Here is a 24,472-nt window from a genome sequence, read left to right as displayed (position 1 = left end):
AAAAATAGAAAATAAAACACCTCACAGCTGTTCCATTGTGTGGATGAAGGGCTTTTTTTTTGGACTTGACAACAATATCTTATACATTTTCAAGTAGGAAAAAAAATGCTGTTTTTTTTCTTTTCAAGTAGGAAAAGTAGGAAAACCTTCGCTGTTGGTAACACATAGTAGCAACAACTTTTATAGGTCATAGTTATTAAAGAACATCGAAGCCAAAAGGTTTTTTCTACAGTAATGAGTACACTCAGATAAGACTTTTAGATAGAATCAAGATAATTTCATTGGATTGAAAATTCAAAGGGCTAGCGCCCTTTTCAATAATCGAAAGTGATTGGAGGGCAACCAACCCCCCTCTCCAACCCAAAATTTCTCCAAACACATCCAATCAAAATTTTTATATAGCTATTTTCTTCAACGTAGTAAAAAGTTCGGGAAATTAGGTCTTTGAGGATGACACCTCCCCCCCCCACAGCCCTCAGGAATAGGGTTTTAAGCTATGCCCTGGGGGCATATAAGGTTTTTATAGGAAGCACTGTCGTAGCAACTTCAAAAACGGCTCATTCGATTGGAAATTCAAAGGGCTAGTGTGCTTTTAAACAGTCGAAAGTGATTGGACGGCAACTAACCCCCCCCCCTCTCACGCCCACTATTTCTCCAAACACATCCAATCAAAAATTTCAGTTAGCCATTTTTTTCAACGTAGTTAAGAGTTCTGGAAATTAGGTCTTTGAGGATGACAATCCCCCCCAGCTCTCAGAGTTAAGGTTGTAAGTAATGGGCTGGGGGCATATAATGTTTTTATAGAAAGTGTTATAGTAAAAACTTCAAAAAGGGCTCATTGGATTGGAAATTGAGAGAGATCTTGCCCTATTTAATAATCGAAAGTAATCGAAGGGAGAATCCCCCCACGCCTATCATTTCCTCAAACATTTCCGATCAACATTTTGATATGACCAGTTTATTCAACATAGTTGACAGGTCTGGAAATTATGTCTTTGAGGATGACAACCCCCTAACCCTCAGGGCATGGGTTGTAAGTTACGCCCCGTGGGAATATAAGGTTTTTATAGAAAGCATGGTCATATAGACTTCGAAGGAGGCTCATTGGACTGGTAATCACACGATCTAGTGCTCTTTTTAAGAGTCAAAGTGATCGGAAGGCATATAAAACGAACAGAAATTAATTGAAAAAAAAAATTCCCACAAGATAAGTTTTTCAAAAAAAAGTAAAAGACTCCATTAAACCAAAAATGAACAAAAATAGAATCAAATACTCTGCCAAGCATACAACTACCACAAATCAGTATCAATAAGTAAATGAAACCCAAAAACAAACAGAAATTAAAATATGTAAATGAGTCAAACTCAAAACGAGCAGAGATTAATATGAGTAGGGTTCTACACCCCTGTGCTATCTAAAAGCCAGAATACAATTTGTACTTACTAAAAAATTCTTTTAAATATTTTCATTTTATAACTTTAAAAAAAAATCAAAAATTAATTAAGATTTTAAGGAATAAATATCAGCATATGTATATTAAACTGACAATGCAAATTTTTTTCAAGAAATTCATTTAAATTTTTTCCGTAAAGTACAAATTATATTCTGGCTTTTAGAAAGCATAGGGGGTTTAGAAACCTACTCATATTAATTTCTACTTGTTTAGAGTTTGACTCATTTACATATTTTAATTTCTCTTTGTTTTGGGTTTCATAATTTTATTGATACTGATTTGTGGTAGTTGTATGCTTGGTAGATTATTTGATTCTATTTTTGGTCATTTTTGGTTTAATTGAGTTCTCTATTTTTTTGAAAAATTATTTGGTGGAAATTTTTTTTTAATTAATTTCTTTTCAAAGAAAACAGTTGATGTCACGAGTTTGTTGAGGATAATTTTTCTATGAAATAGTAATTTTTTTTAAACGTTACAATTTTTAGAAAAAAAGTACTGTGAAAGTACTGTGTTCTTTAGACAGTCTCTCTACATTTTATTTTAAATAAGTCTCAGATTTTTTTTTTTTTTTTTTTTTTTTTTTTTTGAAGGGTGCACGATTCACTACAGCTTGAAAAACTGCATATGAGCAAAACCTCAAATTAAATGTCAGACCTCAATTTAACTTCACCCACAATCACTTACGAGGCGTGTATGCGAGGACCACCCTTGGCAATTTCTTTATAGCTAAATTTGGGGATTTTTGTGCAGGTGGGTGCACCGTATGAAGCACCTTGAGAAACTCCTTATCAAGAAAACCTTAACCGAATCCCGTTAATAAGGCCACTATCCGAAATTGTACAAGATAAACACGATTTTCAGTATATACTACTGACGGGTAGGGGGGGGGGAAGGTCCCGGCAGGAACGAGACGTTTCATCCCACCCATTACCCGTCACCATAAAAAAAACTTTGAAATTTTACCCAGTATATTTCAGCTTTGCTGGTAAATAAAGCAACAAGATAAGCAAAGCCTGTAAGCATAGCAACAATTAGCTTTATATTTCCACAGGCAATCAAGTATGCAGATATCGGAACATACGGAGTATTTTCGACCATTTTTCAGTATGTATTGCATAAAAGCGTAAGAGGGCATTAAAAAAAAAATCAGTTCTGTGGTAAGTCTTGGCACGAATTAGATGTTCCACCCCACTCATATCAGGGTCCTGACTAGGGAAAAGTCATGGTCCTTGTATGGTAGTTAGGTAGAATAATTTACTTAGGGCTTCTATTTTAATTAATTATCTCTTAAATTTCAAAATATTTTCTGTCCGCTGATGCCAAGGCTTTTCTTCCTTTCTTCTTCTTCATGAAATTGTGACCTTCGCTATCTTCTCGGTTTATTATCCCAAGAATGGGAAATCTCGAAATTTTACGATTAATACCCCGTTACTTTATTTTGCACCGTAATTTCACTGAAATTTACGAGACTCGTCAGAGAAAAAAGTATAATTCGAAAACGTTATTACCTATTTTTAACCAGTCATAAAATTAACTGAAAAAATAACATGAAACAGGTTTGAGCGAGGGGTTGCTCACTCTACCCCAAATGTTCTGTATCTTGCAGCCATTGGAACCAAATCACAAAAATGTAGTAGGGGTAACAGGGATTCTTTTGAGAATTTTTCACGAAACCATAAAAAAGGTATTTTTGAAACAGTTCACGGTAACGTACTGTAAGTAAGGAGCGATTTGGGCTAATAGTAACCAAAACTAAAAAAAAGAAATTTTGATAACAATTAATACAACTAAAAATGTAATTTTTTACTAATTCCAAATATATAAAATTCAATATTGACGCATGTTTAAAGTTACCCATGAAAAACTAAGAGCCCAAGAAAAAATTGCCTGATTTACGGAAACAGTGGGAAAACAGCTAAAGAAAGCGAGAGATATCATGGAAATCCCACCATCAAATTCAACATATCAGGGGAACTGTACTGTAGAGGTTCCAAGCTCCTATATACAAAAATGTGGAATTTTGCATATTTTTTTTTCTAGAAGAAAGGTCAAGGATCCACATTTTTTGTTGTTTTTTTTTGTTTCAGCGGTGATCATATCGAACTAAGGGTTTAGGGCAAACTCGTAATTTGGTGCCACAAAATGGCAAAATCTCCACTTTCTTGTGCCACAAAATTTTTCGCCACTTAAAAAGGGCACTATAACTTTTAATTTCCGTTCGAACGAGCCCTTCCCTGATTTTCTTGACCGAGTTGCTATCGATTGAGAATTCTGAGAAAGCCAATCGATTTAAGTGTCGAAAAACTATATATTCGGTTCACCAGTTGCCGACGAAATCCTGCCGCACGGTGTCGCATTCGATCTGGATAAGTCACGTAGTCCATACAAGATAAATGATTATTATTGATATTTATTTCATGTTTCATTTAACTAAGCCAGTGGTGTTTCTAGCCTCTCTCGCACCAGGGAAAGATCTTGATTGGCAACCGCCACCCTTCTCCCAGTGTATCCCAAAAATATTCAGGCCTAATTTCAACAAAATTTTTCATTTATTAAATCTAACTTTTCTTAGTTTAGGCTCTGGAAAATGATTCATTATCTCGTCCCAACTGACTGCTTCTAATTCTTCGCGTTCTATGCTCATTAAAGCTAAATCATTTCGTCACTACTGGCCCATAGTCCTTCTGAGGTACGATAATATTAATTTAAATTTACTAAACGACCGCTCATTACTGGCCACCGACACTGCAATCGCAAGTAATATTTGATAGACAAGTCTTACGTTTTCGAACACCCCTTCATCTTCGTATTGCACAATTCATTCTTACAACATAAAAATCAATTAAGTTCGGTCTATTTACTTTTATTTTCAAGGAACCGTGATTAAGATATGGGAAAAATTAAAATTTCGATTTCATTTTGCTTATAATTGCTGCCGTCTTCGCCCTCTACTTTATTTTAATAAAACTAAAATGTCAAAAATTATAAAATGATTATAACCGTTAGATTATTTATTTGTAATTTTGCACCCCTAAAATTTCTGAGCCTGGGGTAAGTGCCCCCTGGGGTAAGAAATGTTTCTGACATTTATTTTAAACCTAAGCCTTCATTTGACTAGACTGATTAGCATGAACTTTTCATAAAATTATATACAGTTGTGTATAAGTGAGCATCAGCTGTTACGAAGAAGGAGCAGTGGTTCCTTGTGTAGGCAGGAGGGGTGGGATGTCAAAAGCCTCAAAGAGTTCATTTTAGAGCCCAAATTTCCCAACCTTCATTTAGACTTCAGACAAATATAGAATGAATAATAGAATGGTAAACTATGAAAACCCAACAAAAATGAAAAAGTTCTCACAAATGAAAGTAAAGAGCGATATTAAAACCTACAACAAACAGAAGTTATTCCATATATGAGGCGGGCTATTCCCTCTGAGCCCCTCGCTCTTTACGCCAAAGTTGGACTTCTCGTCCTAACCCTTTAATAACGACTGCTGAAGCGCAAGGGTCGTTATTGTGGAATTAGGGAGTATTTATAAACCACTATAAAACTTTAACGTAAGGAGCGGGGGTCCAGGAGGGGGCCTCCCGCCTCATAAAAGGAATATATTTTTTTCGTTTGAAATTTTATCACTCTATGTTAATTTGAGAATAAATATTTTATTTAATCGAAATCTAATTATTCTGTTTCGATTAGTTTTACAAGCTAATATTCAGTTATATTAAATAAGAAAACCAAAAAGTTTTCTGTGTAACTTTGTTCATACTTCCCTATAATAATTTGATAGTTAAAAAGTCATACAGAAGACTATACCATTTTCCATGTTTAAAGGAAACATAATATTTTTAATTAATTTCATCTTTATGTTCCTGGCCTCAGTAGAGGTGACCCTATAACTCCCACCCCTCACCCCTGCTGCCACCTACAACTTTTTTAACACCATATATTAGCACGAGAACCACGTGGTTTATGGTTTTTGTCAGTGAGAATTTGAAAAACAGGAATTTTGTCAATTTTATGTATGTTTTCATGGATGGATATGTGTTTTGTTCGATTTATTTGATGTTTGTAATTGATGTTTAATGGTTTTTGTCAGTGAGAATTTGAAAAACAGGGACTTTGCCACATTTATGGATGTCAACAGCAATTCATGTCTGTTATATGGTTTTCTCAGTGAGAATAGAAAAACAGGAATTTGCCAAATGTTATGACTTTCCCAGTAACAGTTAGATCACGTGCTTCCTTCTCAGCCAATCATCGAGTCGGATACATCCTCCTTCTCAGCCACTCAGAGATGTGCTTACATATGATTTCCCAATTACATAACAATTCACCCTAGAGGTTTCATATATAACGGACATGCACTGTGATTAAATTATCAGAAAGTATTTTGACGCAGTGTAAACAACAATGGATAATATTGATGAATTAGAAGCCTTGGCAACTATAATTTACCATGTAAGTTCCATTTTATTTTCAAAATTATTTTCCTTGGACATCTTTACCTATATATTTCCAGCTCTTTTCACCATCACGCCACAATTTGTTTACACCACCACAGACTCTCAATAATATATATATTTTCGATACCTTCCTGTCTTCAAGAGTTCCAGAAAACTACCCCCTCACTCACCCCGAGTAATAAAACCAAAAATTCACGCAAAAATAAATAGCATGTCGAAAAAGTCATTCCTTCAAACTCACAGGTAAAAGAGACCATTGACTTCCGTCAATTTCTAATGAAAATGGCGCTCTGGTTTTGACAATACATTTCCGCACAAGCATATAAATAGTTTGGCACTCTCTTCCGGTTTACAAACGCGGCAGCCAAAGGGACTATTCTTCTGTCAAATTAAAACACTGAGGCACTTGTAATAATTAGGCGCAGACGCAATGCGCTATTTTGGGGAAGAGAAACAGATTATTTTCAAGCCTTCAATAAAGTTTCTTTTATATTCCCAGGCGTGAATCCAGGATTTTTGTTGTGGGGAGGGGGGTTAGCGATTTTAATATAAATATAAAAGATAATTGCTTCTTCATCATTTAGTGATTTTATCCATAACATTTGAATAAAAGCTAGTAAGATATGCCTTTCGCTTGAATAAAAGCTAGTAAGATATGCCTTTCGCTTGAATAAAACACATTAATAACTCAATGAGAGAGATGTATTAATTTTCCTAAATTCGGGGCCGGGAGGGGAGAGTGAATCCAGGTTTTTTTTGGTGGGGCGGGGGTTGAGCGCTGGTATTAGATATATTAAATATAAGTTATTATTAATCATTTATTGATATTATACATAAAATTTGAATAAAAGATATTAATATATTAATATAGCTTTAATAAAAGCTAGTAAGAAATGCATTTCTATTGAATAAAAGCTAGTAATATATGACTTTCTCTTGAATAAAACGCATGATTAACTAAATGAGAGTGTTGGATTAATTTTCCTAAATTTGGGGCCGGGCGCGGAGCGAGCATCCAGGATTTGTGCTGGGGAGGGGGGTTAGCGCTTTTATTAGAAATAGAAAAGATTATTGCTTCTTCGTCATTTAGTGATTTTAGCCATAACATTTGAATAAAAGCTAGTAAGATATGCCTTTCGCTTGAATAAAAGCTATTAATATATGACTTTCGCTTGAATAAAACGAATGATTAACTCTATGAGAGAGATGGCTTAATTTTCCTAAATTTGGGGGCCGGGAGGGGAGCGTGAATCCAGGATTTTTAACTTTGATATGCAAGGCTAGAAAGAAAAGTCTGTAGGAGTTGCATGAAGCTTATATTATGCGTAAATTGAATAGCATTTTTAACCAATGTTTGCAAAATATAGGCCTACAGGTCGATGGGTTAACGATCTAATTTAAAGCATATAGACTGGAAAATTTAAATGGTAAAAATAGAAACATTTATTTCCATCCTATGGATATAGACTACTGATTGTCTAATAAAAACGTTTGATTTCTAAGTCTAATATATTTCTCGCTAAATTTTTGCTTTCTAGTGATAAAGTAAACAAAATTATGTTTAATAACTTTCTTTCTTTAAAAAGGGAGAAATTATTTTGATACTAATTTTTTCTCTTCTTTTTAAGGCAAATTGTGAAGAATGTGCGGACCCTATGGCTGACGCAAATAGCGATGAATGCGTGCCACCTCCTTCCAAGAAAGCGAGGGCCAATAATGCGCCCCCTGCAAAGGCGACAGTTGTCCAATATGGTCGCTGGCCGAAGCCCCCCAGCTCCACACTGCCTGCCCAAGTGCAGCCATCCATGCAAGCCCCTGTCCTGGCTACACAAGTCACAACTCCTGCACAAGAAATTAACGTTGGCCCCTCCACCCTCCAACAGACGTTACCTGAGCCTTCAAGACAAGCCGTAGACCACACGTTGGCTCCTTCTCACGCACTATCTGAGCTATCAACTCCCCATCAAGCGTCAGTGCACTCTCCGTCAAGTCCTGAGCCTTCCATGCAAGATAGAAGGGTTGGCTCCTTCAAGCAAGTCATAGACCAACCAATGGCTCCATATCATGTAATGGTCAAGCCTCCAGCTTTCTGTAAAGTGGTTGATCAATTTGAAGACTTCAGTATTTTTTTTCAATCAAGTAAGATATTTTTTAGCTGCTAGAGAGCCTTTACTTTTGTCTTTTCACTTTTTTTCTATCATTCAGGACCAAGAAATATCTAAACAAAACCGATTTTTCAACACTGTGTAAAAGTATATCTCAGTGAGATATTAACCCCCCACCCAACCCAGATTTTATCGGCCCTCCCCTCCGAGATATCTAAATATATTTTTTGCAGAGAAACCACACTTTTATAATATTTGCTATAGCATCTATAACTCATAAGCGCATATTTTTAATGGGTAATTTCAATTAATGCTCACCATTTGAAACTCAAAATACCATATTTTTCACAATTGATTATCACAAAGTTTCAAGAGAAGGAACTGAGTGGGATTATTCACATTTATCTATTTGTTACATATGGACCCCGTAATTTGCGCAATAATATTTTAAAATAACTTTCAATCTTACAAAGCCTTGCCAATATTTTAGTTATGTGGAAACATTGTTGACGATACACTGAGTTAACGGTTCTCTAATTTAATTTTACTGTTTCCCAGAGAATACGCTTTGGAAATAGAACAGACATGAGATTAAAAATAATCTAGACTCATTTGGAGTAATAGACAACCTGTATGGGAAGTAGGCGAAACGACTTAGGCCGCCTAACAATCGGTTTTTTTGGGGCTTTTGGTAAACGACTGGGAGCCGCGATGTCCGGAATGCGCCGATGGGTCCGGGGGAGTGTTGTGAGGGCAAGGTTAGGGGGAGCGCCGGGGAATGCGCCACGGGTCAGGGAAGTGCCACAGGGATGCGCCACGGAACCGAGAAGCATCGCGGGAAGCGATGCGGGCCAGGGAAGCGCCACAGGGATGCGCCACGGATCAGGGACGCGACACAGGATGCGCCACGGGCAAGGGAAGGCGCCACGAAGATGCGACACGGGCCCCGCGACCCGCCACGGGAAAAAAAAAAAAAAAAAAAAAAAAAATTTGAAACTTTGAAAAAAAAAGATAAAAATTTTGTGGTCATTTTAAAATAGTATTTTTTATTACTTTTAATTAAAAAAAGTTTATTAATAAAAAAAAAAAAGAATTCAAAAAGCAGTAGGGGATGATTTGAACACTTTGAAAATAAGCTATTTTTCATTTATAGATTGGACGGGCATTGGTCACATAGTCGCAGTCTAGTGAAGAAGTGGAAGAAGAGGAGGCCCCCGAGGAGCCCCCCAACACTTTAATATGGGACGATTTACATCCAATTCCTGTTAATATTGATGAGTTTTTAGATGATTTTTTTAATTTATATAATAGCGCTGTTTCGAAGTGATACTTGAGTCCGAACAATTTGAAATTTTTTTATTTTTTTCCTGGGACCCCTCAACCCTCATATCACAACACGATTCCTCGTCAAACAACGTAAGTGGAGCATTCGCCTGATTTTGTTGACCCGCTGGGGGTAGGGGTAACTATCGACGCTGGGGAGGGGGGTACAACTCTCCCGGACTTTCAGCTGTCCAATAGAATTTTAAATCATATAGGTGTTTACACTGCAATGTTTGGGGATCCCTTTAATTCGCTTTTGTCTTGTAATTTTGTCTATTACCCTATAGAAATTGTGCATGCATATGTAGAAAAAATTCGTGCGCTTCTGGAGAATCAAATTCAATTGTGGGGAGGTAGGGGTTCAATTAAGGTTTCCATTGTTCTAAAATTGTTTGATTTAAATGATGTAAAAAGTGATTTGTACGATAATTTTATACAGTCAGATATGAAGTGGTTTTAATCAATTTTAGAAAATTTTTGGGGAATTTTTATTTAGGGTTTCGATCAAATTATAAATCCTCTTGATACTTTTAATGAACCTGGGCGTGGCTCAGTATTGCTATGTGTTGAAAATTTCAGCATAAACATATGTAAAATAAAGAAAGATTTTATTTTAAGAGGGGGGGCCGGTGGGGGATATGAAAGGGATACAGTTTTAAATTATAATCCAGATCTAGTAGGTTGTCGTGGTGTCCAGCGGATCTGTTTTGAAACAGATCAAAAGTGTTTCAAGTATGCTTTCCTCATATCAGCCTTTCAGCCTCTAGCAGTTGACGCTACCAAGAAGAATTTAGATCACTGGGCTATACATGGGAAGTAAGGTTCCCTTTTCCCAGTTGTAGATTTTTCTTGTTTAGAAGGAAAATACCCAGTAACGCTTCAATCCATTGATATTTTTGAAAGGACTAATGTCCATTTAAATATTGGCGTTACTGTCGTTCAATATGACACTGACTTTGAAGATTGAATTCGTTCCAGAAAGAAGGGGGTGGTTGTCCCTCTACGGGGTCCCTCAGTTGATGTGGTTAAACACGGGTTTTGGTTGCTTTACACGCCACCTAGTCAACCGAATACAATCGGTCATTTTAACCCTATCACTGACATTAGTAGAGTTCTGGGGGAGGGTAAAAAGGGGCGAGGGGTACGTTTCTACTGTCCAACATGCCTCTCTAGATTTTGGACTGAATTAAAGTTACAAAATCACATGAGGCATTGTAGACGGCATGGCTACCAGACAGTGGAAACGGTTTCAGGGGATAGGTCCATTTTACGATTTAAAAATTTCCAAAACACCCTTCTCCAGTGCAACAAAATATCTTTGGACTGTGAAGCTAAGCTGGTGGAGGTGAATGACCCCCAATATCCAAACCGAGTCAAAGAACATCTGGCTATTGCAGTGTCCTACGCCCACGCGCAAAGAGACAGTTCTAACACCATGCAGTTGTTAGAAATAGTTGAAACATTGGATGAGCGGGAGTGCATGGACAAGGCATTGACTAAACTGATTGGCACAGCTAATGGTGCTATGTCTCGTTTGATAAATACGCATTATCAACTGGTGCGGTCTGCAGCGTAATGTCTCTCTAAAAAAAAACCAACCCTCGGGGGGGTTGGCAAGGGGGTGTTGGCCGAGGAGGGGAAACCCGTGCCCCGTGGGGGGAAGGGCACAGTTCGAGATCATGACCATTGATGGCAGGAAATATCATCTGGAGGTCGTAATTTTAGAGGGGTTGCGCATCAATCATGTAATTTAAATGTTAGCCAGCAGTTTTTTATCCCAGTTTTTATTCATAATTCCAATTATGATTTAAAATTTATTTTACCGGCACTGGCACGTAGGCACAGGGAGGGAGGGGGAGTAGATTGTCCATGGGTAAATAGTTCATTTACCTATAAGATTAGTCCCAAATCAGCCGAGAAGTTGCTGCTTCTCGAGCTGAAATGGCAGTCAGTGGATAATGGGCGTACGTTTTGTAATAAAATCAGGTTTTTAGAGTCTTTTAGTTTTTTCCCCAAGGCAGTGATTCAATTGATTCAAGTGCAAAAAAGCGACAATTTTGATAGCTTTCCCTTGCTTAAACAGCACTTTCCAGACGGTGAAATGTATGACCTGTTGACCTGCAAAGGTGTATACGCATACGATTATTACTGTTCTGGCGCTCGCTTAAGTGAGGTGAAACTACCTCCAATTGAAGCTTTTACAATTCACTGACCAACAGTGAATGCACAGTCGAGGAGTATGAGTTTGCCAAGAAGGTGTGGTCCAAGGGGGATTGTAAAAATGGGTGGGATTATTGTAGACTGTACTTGGCCAGTGACGTTCTAACTTTGTTGGATATAGTCTGTAAGAACACAGACCAGATCTATTCAGAGTTCGGACTAGATATAGGCTACTATTTTTCCACACCCCATTTAGTAATGGATTTAATTTTAAAAATTAGCAGGGAGAAAATAGGCCTAATCACGGATGTAGACCAGCACCTTTTTGTAGAGCGTTCCCTGAGGGGAGGGTATGTTTTTCACGGGGACCGTGTCTTATCAACCGATCCGAGCGGACCAAACAGCACTGGTGCAAAGTCAACTGCAGTGTTCTTGGACATGAACTCTTTGTACCCCTCGGCAATGTCCCACTACGCTTTGCCTTGTGGGAACTATCAAGGGCTTGAGACTCATGGTGAGGTCCACGACATTAACAAAGTAGAGGGCAACGGGCCACCTGGTTGGTTCTTTGAAATTGATGGTCACAGTCCGCTGGCGCTTCACGACTCAGTCAAAGATTTTGTTTTTCCCTGTATCACGCGGCCGGGGAGTAGGGGCTCACTGAGCCCCTACTCTCGGTCATTGGTTGAGGATCTTTGGATGCACTGGACTCCCTCTAAACATAAACTGATTGCTGATTTGGACCCTAAGGAGAAGATCGTTGTTCACCTTGTGCTTTTGCATTGGTTGGTGAGCAATGGTTTCAAGATCAACAAAATACATCGGTTCCTGAAGTTCAATCAGCGACCTTCCTAGAAATAATTTCTCGATACCTTCGTCGATCAACGCTCTAGGGCACATTCAATGGTGGAGAAGGAAATGTATAAGCTCATTCTAAATTCAGCGTTTGGCAAAATGTGTGAGAGCGTACGTACTAGATCTCGCTGCGACGTCGTGACTGACCCTCTAGAGTGTGCACGAATTATGGTCGATCCCAATTTTACATCGTTCACGAGCATAGAGGCCGACATGGTTCTTCTACACAGGCGAAAGCGAAATGTAGTACTGAACAAGAATATCGCATGCGGTAGTTCAGTACTAGAAATTTCAAAAAAGCTCATGTTGTCGTTCTTTTACAATGTGTGCAAGGTGCAATGGCCACGGGAGGGGGAGGTTCAAGTTTACTATGGTGATACAGATTCTCTGCTGTTAAAGGTAAATGGGACTGAAGATTTGGATTTATTGGGTGATTTGCAAAAGGGGGAACACATCAGCTCGCGGATGGATTTCACCAACTGGAATCCATCCCTCGACCCTGAGCTGGTGAAACGTCATGCCTCCAACCAACTGTAAATTTTAAAATCAGAGACGCGGAGTAAGTTAAGATCCAGGGGGGTGGACCCGGGCCCCAAAGTCTAGTGCGTTGAAACACAAAGTGTGGAAGAAAAGAAGGCGTGTAAAGGGGTGCCTACAGATTTTGTAAAGAGCAATTTTAACATGAGCGTGTACAGAGACTGTGTAGAAAGTAGCCTAGTGCCAAGAGCACAAGTGCTTGCAATTCGCTCTCTACAGTATAGAAATTATACTGTGAGAGTGGAGAAGACTGCAATGTCATGTATATCCGACAAGGTCTATGTGCTCGAGAATGGTGTGAGTGTTCTACCCCACGGCCACTACCGTATTTCAGACCGAGTTGAATGCATTGACTATCACAATCAACTTGGTCTGGATAAATTAACCTAACCTGACTAACCTTTCACTACCTTAACTCAACCTGTTCATCTAACCCATTCACTAACTCAAGCAACCTAACCTGTAGCAGTGACGACAACTATTCTTTTTCCACCGGCGCCGCCCCGGGGGGGAGGGGGGTCCCTTCCCGCGGCCGCCCAGGGGGGGGGGGTCCCGCCCGCGGCCGGCCGGCCCCGCGGCCCTGGGGGGGGGGATCCCACACACCTTTAAATTCATAATCAAGTTCAACTGTGCTATTAGCAATTTCCCTGAGTGTGTGTGTGTATTTTCTGTTGTACAAAAAAGTGTTATTGTATATAAAATTTTTTCAGTTGAAAAAAAAAGTTATGGACAGAAAAGTGTTTTTTTTTTATTGTTAAAAAATTATTTTAAATAAAAGTGTTTTTTTTAAATAAAATAATTGTTTTAATTATATATTTTTATAATTGCTGTTCATTTTTAATGCAAAGATAGTTTTCATTTTGACCATGAAATTTTGTCATGTTGAACAAGTGTTATTTTTATTGTTGTGCATGTTGACTGAACAAATATTTGTTTTCATGCAGTGTCGAAATAAATGCTGCCATGAAATATTGTTTTTTGTTGTTCTTGAATAGACGGGGAAAATTATTGCTACTACTTATTCATTGAGCACATATGATTTACAGTTAGTTGTAGTTCGACTGTTGTCCCCAGCAGCAGCATGTATCAATTTAAAACACCCTTCAGATCGTTTCTGTGTGGACCGTCAATGTCGGGGAAAACAAAAATTTTAAATAAAATAATAATAATGTAAGATAAAATTATTGTGGCAAAACCGAAAAAAATTGATGAGTTCTATTTTCATTTTTCGTATTCAAACTAGCAAATTATAGCACGCACCAATAGAATCCCCAGACTCTTCGTGAGGGTTCTAGATGTTTTTTCTATATTCTTTACTAGACACAGTTTTTAAATAGATGTTTTTTTTATGACACAGTTGAAAATATCTCACAGGAAATACTACAACTGTTCACCGTTCGCTCCCATCATGAACACATTTCCGTTACCCTAGTTCTACACAATCTGTTTCATCAGAGCACATGTATGCCAACCCTTGCATTGAATTGCACTGTTTCTATTATCTATCGAGTCGTGAGGGATTAGAGCTCGCGCCTAAAACACAAAAATCATATAAAACCCCGTGCCCCAAAAAGTATGTTGTAAGCGTACACACAGGCGACAAGCAATCCCAACGGTTACATTTTGTTGGATCTTAATCAGAGCACGCCCGAGGATCTACGTGTAGTCACCGACATTTTCAACAATGAAATTACAGTATATCTTCCGGTGAACAGTAGAAAAGACTATTAGTTGCCATTATGACACTGAAGAAACTACACGAACAACGGCATCTGTTCTCCGTTTTAAGCACTTCAAAACCCTTGCTTAGGAAGGCTATACTCAAACACGGTGTTGACAATGATTTCATTAATCTTATATCTGAACTTTGTTTAAATTTAACTGAAGGCAATGTTCAACTGCCAGAAGGTGTTAGACAACAGACAAAGCAACATCGTTCCACTGTACGCGCCTTGGCTTGTAAAAACAAGGGAAAAAAATTAAAAGAAAACGGCTCCTTCAGGCGGGCGGTAGCTTTTTCACACTTTTACTACCGATAATTGCAGGACTTGTAAACAGTTTTCTCTAGAGAATGGCAAAACCCTATAAGTTGACACCATTTGAACTTATCCTCTCGCCCATCGAACAGTTTGAAGACAATCTAAGCAAATTCATTAACGATGAGAATATTGCCGACGACAAAAAACTGATTTTACTTCAAGATGCAGTGCGACGTGTGGACAAACAGAACCCTGCTAATGAGAGACCCGTCACCATCGCCACAGATCCCCCTAACCAATACACATCTCACTATTCTGCAGCACTGCAATAAATGGAGAAGGACTTGAATTTAAGTGTATTGAAAATTGGAAACCTATTGCCTCTCTCCTATCGAGAACAGAGTAAAAGAGTATTGTCTTATCTCATGTTGGAAACTGGTGAGCATCAGGTTAAAGTCGACAGCACTGGTAAAAGAATTATGATACAGAGAAAAAGTTATAATCTAGTTGATTTTATTTGTGATATGGTGACGAATCGTAAAGGACTCTTATCCTTTGACAATAATCTATACACCTTTCTGTGTGCAATAAACTTCCCCAAAAGTCTTATTGGAATTAAGCAAATTCTAAAGAAAATAAGAGAATATCCAACAACACCATTTAAAAAAGAAGAAGATTCAATATTTGAGGATACTATCAACAGCAGCAATGATTTTACAACACATGTGACTGCTAGTCAACTGCAAAGACGAATTGATTCACCCGTCAGTGTGCAAAAGGGGAGTGGACATTACACTACATGTCTACGCTCAAAATGGATGAAGTTTTGAAAGGTGTCTATGAAAATATTGGCGATGTGGGAAGTTTAAGTTCCCCCAAAACGCTTTCCGAATCTGTCTCAGGCACCACCACCACATTTAAAAATGTAATAGAGTATCTAGAAAATTAACCGAGGGACACACTGAACCGCAGTCATATAATTTGCAACAAGCACTATTATCACACTCCAACCTGTGCTACCCTTTTAGTACTTAATACATATCTTTTAACTCGAGACACAGTTCAACGGCGCCACAAAAAACCCTACAAATATAGGCTAATGGCTCTCCGTATCCGTATCTTTTCTACAAATACCTGTCCCTAGGAATCAATTAGAGGTGTTGAAGTAGCTCGGGCCATTGAAAGTATTCTCCAACAGGATTCGTATAGAAAAATTCAATCGGATCGTGGCAGTGAATTTGTTAATCCCCATGTGCAAAAGGTTCTTTTGAAATATAATACAACACTTTATAATAGTCACAGCCATATAAAGGCTGATTTGGCCTAACTATTTATAATAACTTTTCTTATATTATTTTAAAGATTTTGCACTTTGAAAAATAAGTTGGATATTTTTATCGATTTTTATCAAATATTTTTGTTTTATAACAAACAAACTACTAAATCTCATTCTAAATCTACACAAAGGAGTGTTCATTATAGTGAAAATACATTTGATAATTTTCTAACGCAATACTCCAATGCTGAAAAAGAGAAGAAGAAGAAATTCAATGTTGGTGATACTGTTCGAATTAATAGAACCACCAATATTTTTGAAAAGGGGAATTATTTATGGAGCACTGAACTTTTTAAAGTGTCTAAAATCCTGGACACCGAGCCCATAACTTATCGACTGCGAGACAGCAAAGATGATGAGATTCTCGGTGGTTTTTATGAATATGAACTGCAAAAAGTTAGAAACACTAGTGAAATTTATCAAAGTGAAAAGATATTAAAGAGTCGTACACTCCATGGTAAGAAACAGTTGCTTGTTCGCTGGCTAGGATACAACTCGGATTTTGATTCTTGGGTCAGTGCTGAAGACATTGACAATGCCCAATGATTTCTATTTGACTTTTTTGTCCAATGTTTCTGATCCTCTCTACAATGATCTGAATAGAACAAGTGATTTTTGGACGAAACTCTCCCCCACCATCAAATTCGATGATGGAAAGTATGAAGTGGCTCTTGTCGACTGTATTCTCAAAAATACCTCTGACATCCTGAGAAAAGATCGTAAATATGAACTAAAAATCAGACCCTCTGATTGGCCGCCACCACCAGGTGATCAAGAACAAATTCAAATAATCAATTGGTTGGATTATCCATATATTGAATTACCCTATGAGGAACTCACCTGTATGAATGATCTATGTCGTTCTATTAATAAAAGAATGTCCGCTCGTAAAAAAGGTGCTTTTCATTTCAACTATTCGAAGAAGGAGGGCAAGATCTACATTAGTTCACCTATTGCCAGTTAAAAGGTTATTCTCAACGATAATCAAAAGGGTGTTCTTGGCTTTAACCTCAATATAATCAATGGTAAAAGGGCCGGAAACACTAATTTCATTTTTGCTGACTACCCGCCTGCTTTCTCCACAGACACCTGTATATTTCTCTACGCTTCATTTGTGGAAACATCTCGGGTTGGTAATTCAAATGGTCCCCTCCTACGAGTTCTTGAACGAAAAACCAATCAAGAACATATTCATCACTACAATATAAAGCATCTTCAGTATATTCCCGTAAACACTTCCTATTTGGAACTCTGTCAGTTAACACTAAGAACCGACTTGGGTGATCCAAGAGCAAATTCAAAAGGTTTGGCTGTGATTACATGCCATTTTCGACCCATCATTCAACAACAAGATGTCTAATAAAAAAGTGGTATTCACTTGCCCTGATATTGACTGCTATGTTAATATTCTTTGCCCAAGACAACAGGGCCATGGAATGGACTACTACAAGGGTCGCTCGTCAATGTCTGGCTATGGTCTTGGCAGTTGGTTTGCTAAGCTGTTTCGCTCTTCACTACCACTGGCCAGAAAATATCTTGTACCGGCTGCGACAGATTTTGCATCCTCTACAATATAAGATTGGGGCTCTGGCAAGGATTGTATAAAAAAGTGCTTCGGAAAATCTTAGGTCCAGTGCGCGAACCCTTGGCGAGAGATTAAAACAAAATGGTAAAGGCTTAAAAACGTCGAGAAACAATGCATCACTCATCAGTCTCCGCTCAGGACGGAAAAGAAAGACATCGTTTTTGTCAAAGAAAAGAAGGAAAAAGCCGACACGTAGTGTAACCAGAAGTCCCAGGAAGAAAATTGTCAGATCGAAACTAGATTTCTTCTCCTAAAATGTCCTACCTACCACATAAGGATTCCCAACCTTCAATCACCGCCTCATTGAATCTATTCAATGCTGAAAATGTTGATGTGAGTGTCAAGCATGGATACTATGAACAATTTTATCCACAACAAACCCTCTCCGATAATATCCACTTTCAAATTTATTCCAATGAAGACTACTTTATGGACATGTCTTCAACATTTATAGATTTGCAAATGAAAGTCCTTAAATCAGATACTTCAATGCAGATTCGGGCCGATGGACTATTATATGAAAATTGTATACTACATAATTTATTTCGTCAAATTAGTGTGTAAATCAATGGCACGATGGTGAGCACAAGCAACAATCTCTCAAACTATGCAAGCTATATGCAATTCATGCTGATGACGCCCAAGTCATACAAGGAATTGAGAGATGCCTCCAATGTATATGAATATATTACCACCACTGATAGTACAGATGCGCTTATAAATTCTACAACTAGTGAATTACATCTAGTTAGAAAAAGATATCGTTAAATATTTAATATACCCCAATGGCTACCACCCAATATTAAAGTGGATATAAAATTGACGTTTGCACCCTCCAATTTCGTATTGAGAAAGGAACTTGCTGCCAATCCTGATGTACGTCTCTCCCTCACCTCGGCAAAGCTACATGTACGCAAACAACAGGTTATGAGTTCTGTTGCTTTGGCCGTGGAAAAACTGAGAGCCAATGGTAACAATTTTAAACTACTTGTTCCTCATACAATCACCAATCCACGTCATATTGCCGTGGGGTCACGCACCTTCACCGACTCATCCTTTATCAATGGCGAAATCCCGTCGAAATTGGCTTTGGCATTTGTAAAAAGCGCCAGTGCAATAGGATCATGGACAGAATGTCCACATAAATTCGAAATGTTTGGACTTTCATCTCTTGTGTGCAAAGTAAACGGCATCCCACTCTACAATCTATCTTTTGATAAATCCTATAGAACATTGTACGAGTTGACCATGCAAACCCTAGATCATGACTCGCAACTATTTGAAAATGGTATAACCGAAGATATGTTTGCTAAAACACATGGTATCATTGTACTGGATTTGTTGGGTACACAGGATATGAGTATAGTACGTACGGGGAGTGTGCGTTTAGAGTGTACTTTTGCCGACCCATTGGCTGAGAGTATTGCCCTAATCTCACTAAATCAATATGAAACCTATTGGGAAATCACTCCCGAAGGTAGTGTTCTACTAGACTTGGCGCCATGAACACCAGTCAAATAATCAATGTATTTAATATTGACCCCTACATGTCTCAGTACAAAACCTATTGTCGACCCTCAGACTTTCTTGGAAATATTCAAAGTGCGAACAATACCGTGATTATTGTTAATAGCAGTCCGTCGACTGTGCTGACGAGTCATTGGCTGTGCATCTTTCAAACAAAGAAGAATATCGAATTTTTTGATCCTCTTGGTCTACCCTATACATTCTACACACCTCACATCAGCAACTATATTGAGAGCAGTGGGAAAACTATTATTCAAAATCGAAAGAGGGTGCAGGATCTAACGACTAAAAGCTGCGGTTTCCATGCACTACTATATAGTGTGTTCCGATGTCGTGGATATACTTACAAACAGTTTCTCCACATTGATGTTGACAATCCCCTTCTGAATGACTTTATGGTGGAAAATATCCTCTCAGACCTATATAATATTGATTTCAGTGCCCTAAGAGTAAAGTGCTTAAAAAATGTTTGTGAATTTGTTTATTAATAAAATGCATATATATACAACATTGTCTTTAAATCTTCACTTTAGATTTCTTCTTCTTCGATGTATAGGCAACTGTCGTGAACCACTAATGCTTGTAAATCATTTGGATTCACTGTATATTGATCTTGATTGACTGCAAAGTCAGGGTCACATTTTCTACAGTACAATGTAGCTTCACTCTTATCATATCTCTTTGTATAGTCAATTATACTATTTGCATTCATATTATGAAATTCACGAGTTTCAATCTGTCTATTTGAAGCAATATCACAAACAGTGTTTTAAAATGGTGAATCACATTCGGTCACTGCCAAATAAAAATCACTTGGTTTATAGTCATAGTAGGTGGTGTCGTCACAGCGATGACGTATAAACCAAATTGTCTTGTTATTCCAACAGTTGAATCGTAGACCAGATTCCTCTTCCCATAATAATTTAAATCCACGACGATACCAATCTCGTAGAAATAAACTAAAATCACGTTTAGGATTCTTTCCAATCATAGCGGGGTAAGTATTCTCCCACTGCTTACATTTATCATTGTGACAATTGGAGCACAGGTGCCCTCTAGGGTGAGAATCACACACCTCCTCAAGACATGAATTACATCCTTTAATTTGTACCGTATAGCCTCTATGTAATTTACAAGGATTACATAATTTACACTTTTCACTATAGTCATCAATAATTGTACAATTCTCACATTGATTCCAACTGCCAAGAGTGTACATGCACAATGGACATATATAGAACATTTTCCTATGTCAACTCACTCACAGCTAACACGAAACTAATCGTCTTCGTTCGATAAATTCAATGTGGTGGGACATGGTGGGAGAGAGGAGTAGCTCTGTAATGTTACCTCTTTCGAATGATGGGGGAGCCATCTACATTGAATCCATTGGCAATGTTTTCAAATGTATATCCACAATATGATTCTGCTTTGTTCCAATTAATATATCAATAAATTGACTATATGCATTTGAATCACATTTTAAAAGCTTCATACAATAGTCCAATGGGGGAGACTCACTCCTCATTATATTGTCAATTGTTCCTCGACAATAGAATATTCTGTGTTTAAGAGATAACTCGAGAAAATCATCATCCAAAATCAAATGTTTTTCCATAAACACTAGATTTGATCTAATTCTCTCTTTCTCAAATTTATTCATTTTTCAATCCTTTCACTCCGACTGCTGACTCTAGACTGACCCTGATATGTTAGCCTAACCTGACCAGAAAAGAAAGAGAACATTTTCGATTTCGAAACAATTTTATTGAATAATTACAACAACAACATCAATAATACATAGCATGTAGAATCAGCGATACTGTTTATTGTCTTCAATATGTTTCACCAATGCACTTAAAGAACATTGAAGTCTATTCACTTGTGCTATATCAACTTTAGTGGCGAAACATAATTGATCCTCCATTTTAAATTTGCTCAAGGATATCACATATCTTGCATATACTGCATCCCATTCCAGACAAAGCCGTGATCCTTTCGTGATTTCCACCGCAATGTTTGGTGCTCTTGCACTATTATCATCAACTCCACTATCAACTTCTAATAGGGTAAACAGTCCACTCATCGTCATCGTCAACACACACACACAAATATATATCCAAAATGAGTAAAGTCAAACTGTTCTTCTCACTCCTTTGAATTCTATTCACAGACTAATAAAACTATATCAAAAAACCCGTTCCTTATAGTCACACCGCCACTAATATGTAAGCAGATCTCTGATTGGCTGAGAAGGGAGATGTATCCAACTCGTTGATTGGCTGAGAAGGAAACACGTGATCTAACTGTTTCCGGGAAAGTCATAACATTTGGCAAATTCCTGTTTTTTCATTCTCAGTGAGAAAACCATAAAAAAGACATGAATTGCTGTTGACATACATAAATGTGACAATGTCCCTGTTTTTCAAATTCTCACTGACAAAAACCATAAAACATCCATTAAAAACATCAAATAAATCGAACAACACACATATCCATCCATGAAAACAACCATAAATTCGACAAAATTCATGGTTTTTCAAGTGAGAAATTTCCTGTTTTTTCATTCTCAGTGACAAAAACCATAAAACAGACATGAATTGCTGTTGACATCCATAAATGTGAAAATATCCCTTTTTTTCAAATTCTCACTGACAAAAACCATTAAACATCCATGAAAAACATCAAATAAATCGACCAACACACATAACCATCCATGAAAACATACATAAAATTGACAAAATTCCTGTTTTTTCAAATTCTCACTGACAAAAACCATAAACCACGTGGTTCTCGTGCTAATATATGGTGTTAAAAAAGTTGTAGGTGGCAGCAGGGGTGAGGGGTGGGAGTTATAGGGTCACCTCTACTGGCCTCCCCTAGGCCATTCAGCGTGTCCCCAGGTGGCGATAGGGGAACGCTCTACAGATATGTAGGGTACCTCCATAGGAGGCACGGACCAAGGGGGGACCTTGTCCCTGGGGGTCCATAATAGAAACTGGGGCACCCTCGCCCGGGGTCATAAATACAGGCTTAGGAGGAAGAAGGCCCCTCAAATGTACACTCAAAAGGGCCCACTGGTTTATCCACAAGTCCCATGAGTTGCAAACCTTCTCCCAGTAATGAGTTAAATTGCATGGTATTGCAGAACACCATCACGGGAGGATCCTCTATAGGAGGACAACGGCGGAAGGATGTAAGGTCGAGATCTATGGACAACAGCCTCTGCAAAGGGCTGCCTTGACCCTGTTAGGGTAACTGCAAGACAGGGGACCTTACGGTCAACTCTATTCCCACTTTAGGAGTAGCGCTTCTCGAGGACATTATAGCCTAGTAAACGACACAGCAGTCGCACGGGATTCTGACTAATGGACAATTTTTCTGGGCTTAGTATGTTTTGATGGGCGTCTTTGGGCTGAAAAACCTCTTCCTAGCCAATCTATCTATTATGGGTTGCCTCCCCGTAGTAGCATAATATTTGTAGGCACGAATATATAATGAGTCGGAGGTAATAGGCTTGAGACTGTCTGTGCAGGATTTCGACTCTTGTTGATAGAAGAGCATCGTCAAGTTCTGAAAACCATGTTGTGACCAAGATGGGCCCAGGATTGCACAAAGCCTCCATTCATGGAGGTCCCAGGGACTTCTTTCTGCCCGGTTCTAAGCCGGCTTAAGCACTTCGGTGTAGACTTGAGAAGATATGTGATCCCCGTCCTGCACTGGTATCCGGGATCATTACTTTTCCTGAGGTGAAAATAATTTCAATGATTTAAAGAACATGAAAATTGGAACTTGGAATGTTACGACATTAAAAAATGACTATCGTATCGACATTTTGACTGCCGAATTCAGACGATTCGAACTGGATTTATTAGGAATTTCAGAAACTCATATTCCAGGGGTAGGAAGCATGAAATTAAGTGATACAGAATTTGTTTACTCAGGCAGGAAGGATGGGGTACATAGACAGAGAGTAGGGCTCATGATGAATAAGTAAGCTGCTAAGTCTTGTTTAGGCTGGGAAGGTATTAATAATAGAAAACTAATTGCTCATTTCATGACTAAAAAGTTCAGGGTATCAGCTATAGTAGTATACGCCCCCGTAGAACCGACTGACAGACATACTAGTGACTCAGATGAATTTTACTTAAAGTTATAGGAGCAAATAGACAGGGTCCCAGGTGGAAATATGTTGGTTTTACTGGGATATATTAACACCCAGGTTGGTAGAAATAGGGATAGATGGTATAGGGATAGATGATATATAACCAATACGGTGTTTGGTCATAAAATGGCTCATAAGTTAACATGGTATTCACGTGATGGTAAGACAGCAAACCTTATTGATTATGTTCTAGTAAACCGAAGACTGGCAGGATCAATACAAGATACTAGGGTATATAGGGATGCTGTTATTGATGTTAAAAGGAAAGATCACCATCTAGTATTGTCAAGGATTAATTTAAAGCTGAAATATCGGAAGTGTAACTACCTCCCGGGAAGTTATGATGTTGGTAGACTCCAGGATAAGAATTTGAGAGAAACTTTCCAGGAACAGTTGGATATTAAATTAGAGAATCTAAAGTTTGATATTGTGGAATATGGTTGGGATAAGTTTAGCAAAAAAATTTGTGAAATTTCTGAATGTGTATTAAGGTCGAAAGGTAGAGATGGAGGTAAGAATATTGGCTGAAAAGCTTTATGTTGATTAGAAAGAAGAAACGAATTGTAAAAGCAACGTGCGGGTGATAGAGCACATGAAAACAAAAGGAATGTAAAGAAAGTGGAGGCAGCACTGAGATACACACTGAGGTGATACAGAGTTGATATTATAGACCAAATTGACAAGGATCTGAAAAATGTAGCTAGACGATATAACAGTAATATACTGCATTGGCATGTTAACAAATTGAGAAGGAATAGTGAATCCGGACTTGGTCCATTTAAAGATAGGAATGGGGTCACAAGTAGCGATAAGGAAAAAACTAAAGAGAGAAGAGCCGAACATTTGGAGAATTTGCTTAACCGAGATAGAGTTGCAGGAAAAAACATAGAGGAAAATGAAAAAGTTTGTGATACCTTGGATGTGAAGGAAGATTTTTTTTTATGAGGAAGAATTAGCAACAGTACTAAAAGTATTAAAGAATCAT

The 24,472-nt window shown here is 38.0% G+C and overlaps 1 protein-coding gene across 1 annotated transcript in view; it reads right to left on the bottom strand.

The window, feature by feature from the left end:
• The window catches only part of LOC148952798 (WD repeat-containing protein 11-like), a 311,667-nt gene that overhangs the window by 180,929 nt on the left and 106,266 nt on the right, over window positions 1-24,472 (bottom strand). The gene's annotated exons all lie outside the window — the stretch shown is intronic.

This window comes from Artemia sp. Qi Xiang Cuo, chromosome 4 (assembly GCF_049724085.1).
Source record: "Artemia sp. Qi Xiang Cuo chromosome 4, ASM4972408v1, whole genome shotgun sequence".
Classification (NCBI taxonomy): Eukaryota; Metazoa; Arthropoda; class Branchiopoda; order Anostraca; family Artemiidae; genus Artemia; species Artemia sp. Qi Xiang Cuo.
The sequence above is the reverse complement of the archived record's forward strand: the minus strand, read 5'-3'. Positions and strand labels throughout refer to the sequence as shown.